This window comes from Cyprinus carpio, chromosome B8 (genome assembly GCF_018340385.1).
Source record: "Cyprinus carpio isolate SPL01 chromosome B8, ASM1834038v1, whole genome shotgun sequence".
Taxonomy (NCBI): domain Eukaryota; kingdom Metazoa; phylum Chordata; class Actinopteri; order Cypriniformes; family Cyprinidae; genus Cyprinus; species Cyprinus carpio.
The window spans coordinates 22,630,571-22,635,624 of record NC_056604.1 but is presented as its reverse complement, the minus strand read 5'-3'; positions in this window follow the sequence as shown (position 1 = coordinate 22,635,624).

Genomic DNA, 5,054 nt, shown 5'->3' with positions numbered 1-5,054 from the left:
AGTCATTCATTTACCTAGTAACATAAGAATTGGCTTTTTGTAAATATGTGTTGCATGGCTGTCATTCTAAATTCCTTATATATTGTTTGTTTATTAGGCTCTGTCTCAAAACACAGTTAGCTAAAATTACCGACCCAGACAGCCTCAATAGGCACCGTTTGAATGATGCTCCAGAATGCTGTCTAGATGGACACCAAACGGGTTGTGCGTTCGGAATGCGCTTATGACACCAAATAATGTTGTCTGGTAGGGAGTTCATCAGTTTTTGAGACGTCGTCTTGCGTACGTTAATGTTAGCCAAATAAATAACGTTACGCCAGCTGTCAGGGATTTTTCGCGTTCATCTGTTTCACAATTTCAGTATCCTGGAAATTAGCTCTATTTGTTTATAAATAAATTATTAATTAATAAAGTCTAGATATCTCTTATTTTTATAATGTAGCACATACCTTTTGCCGCTCAGCGTGCGTCAATATTGAAACAATTTCCCGCCCACTTCGCATGCGCTTTACTTCTGTGTTATGTTGGCTATAATAATAATAATAATAATAATAATAATAATAATAATAATAATAATAATGATAATTATTATAAAAAAAAAAAATAATATATATATTATTATTATTATCTTACGTGAGTATGAATTAGGTCAAATTACATGTTATTATAGTTTAATTTTAGCCCCTTACCTGTATGTGATTTGTATATTAGCATAAACGTTTTGTTATTTTTTTATTTTTAATTCAAATGCTTTGAATAACAAAACAGATAGGCATTCATAACTAAGAAATTTACATAGGCATATCAAGACTCATCTATACATACCACACAATAAATTTAAGATATAAAATAATAATAATAATAATAAAAATAATAAATATATTAGGGAAAAACATACAAAGAAAAAGTAAGGGAGTAGGAGGCTTTTATATTATAAAACCAAAATCCTCTTATGACTCCAAATTTTACAAATTCCTCTTTAAATATCACTAATTGTGGACCTCCCATTAAAACTGTGGGTAGTACAATTCGACAACGAAAAATGCTACCTGTAAAATTATGGTTTATTAACGTGTACACCTACCACAGCCCTAAACCTACCCTTACAGTAATGTAAATATAGTAATTATGTGTTATATTCGTGGTTGTAGCTAGAAGGGATACAGCTACAGGAAACCAACAATAAATATTTTTTTTCTACCTATTAGATTGTGTTTTATTAAAGTCTACACCTACCCCAACCCTAAACAGTAATGTAGAAACACTAAATATTGTTGTTCATCATGAGAAAAAGGATGCAATATTGATGTGTGCATATGCAGTAAACCCTGGTAGGACAATCTGAAGGTTAGGATAAAATGTCAGCACACCAGCACATGACCAACCTTCAATGTTGAAATATGGTTGAAAAAATGACAGTTGTCGTTTCAATGTTGAAAAATGTTTAATGCAAAATGGTTGAAAAAGGTTAACAAAAACACTTGTAAATCAACTTTATTTTTTTAAATAAGATCTGTATGTTGAATCAACAATGTCTTCAACAGCATACAAAATAAATGTCTGCCTTTTAAATTATTAATATTAAATTATTTAAGATCATTAATATTATTTTAATAGCATTTTACAATATTTTGATCATGAAACCTATTCTAAAATCTAAAGGTATATGTTAAATATTATCATCAACACATTTAAACTAAAACTACCTTTGCCTTCAAAACTAAATACATTTCGCTGGTTATTCTGAAACAATTCCTATTGGTTGTTTTACTTTATTGCTTTAATCATGATTGTATAATCTAGCTGTCATCCAGAAAACTGGACAATGAAACTGTTCACGCCCTTCTAAATTTGAAAATATGACCATTATTATCGTCTTTCTGTGAGTGAGGCGGCTGACTTTTAGCTGCTGTTCTTTGTAACTGCTCGGTCGGTCCTGAATTATTTTGTATTTGCCTGTTAATTTTTTATTTATTTTTTTGAGTGAATTTGAGTCGTTACATGTCAATGGAGAACAAAAACTGTAACGTGAACACAAGAAGGTTCAGATGTGTTCTGTGAGGTCTTGCAAACATACTGGCAAAATGAGGTAAGAAAATCACTCTTTATTACCTTTCAAAAATAGTAAAGTATATCATTACCAGAGTTTACAAATGGGTAAAAGGACATGTAACCTGCAGAAGATAAATAGTTTATTTTTGTATTGCTTTATCACAGATGCTCAAGTTAGAGGCTCATCTGATGTTTGTTGTGTTGCTGTCTGTCTCTTAGAGATTTTTCCACATTTTCCTGATATGAATGCCATGCATTAGGTGTTATATATTTTAATCTTATAATAATCTCAAAGATAACATACTCTGTTTGTGTTTTCTGAAATATATTATTGCAAATGTCGGTACAATTTAAATGAATTAAGATTGTTTAAAGCAGTGGTTCTCAAAGTGTGGTAGGAGTAGCACTAGTGGTACTCAGGCTTCCTCTAGTGGTACGCAGAGGAATCACTAAATTAAATATAAATTAATGTTAATACATATTCATTTAATCTTTATTTGAGTAAAGTTTTTTTTTTTCTTTTTTACATTTAAGTACAGTACAGTTAAGTAACTTTTGTTATAACACATTTTCAATTTTCATTTAATCTTTAAGTTTTTCATTTACCTGTATGTAAGCACAGTGCAGTGTTAATGTTCAAACTGTTTAAATTTACAATGTTACAATGTTAAAAGGGTCATATGATGCGATTTAAATTTTTCCTTTCTCTTTGGAGTGTTACAAGGTCTTGGTGCATGAAGATGATCTGTAAAGTTGCAAAGACTAAAGTCTCAAATCCAAAGAGATATTCTTTATAAAAGTTAATACTCTGCCACGCCCCCCTAAAACGCCTCAAATGTTCACTCAAAGAAAGAAGGCGTGGTTTCAGTAACCGCAGTAAGTGTTGAAGCAGCCGTCAGGGAGATGCTGTGTGTTTCTGGGTGAAAGCAAAAGCACTTTATTTGGCCTTCCGAAAGTAGATGCATTTAGGAATCTTTAAGATTACTTACAGCAGAACAGCAACACGTTTTATGGACGACTGTTTCGTGAACCTAGGAGAGGAGGTAATTTTGACTTTGGTACGACAATCTGGCGCTTCTGAATCAGCTACTGTAAGTATGTTTTTTTATTAAAGTATTTGCTATTGACTGTTCAAATGCAGACTTTTGTGTGTCGTGTGTGTGTGTGTGTGTGTGTGTGTTTGAGAGAGAGAGAGACAGGGTCAAACAGTGGAGTCAGCTGTCGTAACCGTCCGTGGCTTGTATACTGCAAACACATACGAGCTTCATCACTGTGTCTATCACGCAACTCTGTTCCCCTTTCAGGCTTGAACTGATGGTAAAACTAAGGACATTATTAACTGTCTTAACATTTATTTTGAAAGCTTAAGCTCGCGATTAAGGAAAGGGGCGTTACATTTCCGACGAGTGCTTGTGGTGTTCGGCCAATCACAATGCACTGGATCAGTTGGCCAATCAGAGCAGACTGCTCTTGTCGGAAGGAGGGACCTTGTAGAAAACAACGCATTTAAGAGAGGCGGGGCATAGAGGACCTACAATAATGTACAGTATTTGAAAAATAATGTTTTTTTTTTTTTTTTTTAACATTAAAGCATGTCAACACATTCTGTTACTCCAAAAGATGATATTTAAAAAAAAAACATCATATGGCCCCTTTAAAGTGGCTGACAACAATACATATTCTTATTAAGAATAAAACTGCCTCATTTTTGAACTGTGCAGAGCTGTAGCTGAATAGTTAGGCCTACTATACGCTGCTGAAATGTAATGTTGGTCATTATGGTGGCCAAATATTTTCTGAAGTGGTACTTGGTATAAAAAAGTTTAAGAACCACTGGTTTAAAGAAATGGTATAAAATGAAATCCTGCTTTTTAAGACTTCTTTCAGTAAACCATTTCTTCTTTCCCCTTGTAGAGTCATCAAGGATCCAGTTTATTATTTGCAAATTATTATTGGCCATTTTCACTGCACAAATGTACAAATCTCTTGTAATGAGACACATTAACTTTTTATTTTGGATGCAATTAATCGTTTGACACCCCTATTCAGAATGTTTTCCATTTGTTCCATGAGTTTTGAAAAAGTGACAAATTGACGATTATTTACCTAGCATTGCTAAACTGTATTATTTTCAGTGGGGTTAAAATCTTAATAAACTGCACCTTAACATTTTTAATTGTGTGTTTTGTGTGTGCGCATATATAAGGAGAAAGAAGTAATATAAGATCTTGAACATATTTGTGTAAAAACAATATATTTAATGGTCACACTGAATAATTCCAAACAACTACACAATGTATCCAAAATTACTACACCATTCTAAATTTCATATAAAATGCAATGGAATGTAGACTCTCATGTGCTCCTCCACTGTATCAATCCAGTAGGAGATAATTCGGCTTACTAGACTCTGGGAAACATCAAAGCATTCAGCAATTTCTCCTTGAAGGAAGTTCAACTTCAGCTTCTTCATGGTCATCAGAATTTGGTCCATTATGTGCATCTTAAAAATTGGAAGTGTAGAATTGCTGAATTGACACTAAGTGTGAAGCCAGTGTACAATAAAGAGCTAGTGTCATTCCTGAGAATGGCAAAAGCTAAGGAATCTTCACTGTGGAACTGTGTTGCCTTGTGTAACATTATTTTATTTCCTGAGGCATAGCCTAAACGTGTCTGTCAATGCCTGGACCCCCCACTGAGTGCAGGCATCACTGTACTGAAGGGGCAGCTGCAATGGCTCTGTTTGTGCGGTCTCATGGTCACCTTGCTCATCATCTGCAAAACACAACACTGAAGTCAGTAAGATGCTCAGGAGACAATAGGAAACAATTCCTATTGGTTGTTTTACTTTATTGCTTTAATCATGATTGTATAATCTAGCTGTCATCCAGAAAACTGGACAATGAAACTGTTCACGCCCTTCTAAATTTGAAAATATGACCATTATTATCGTCTTTCTGTGAGTGAGGCGGCTGACTTTTAGCTGCTGTTCTTTGTAACTG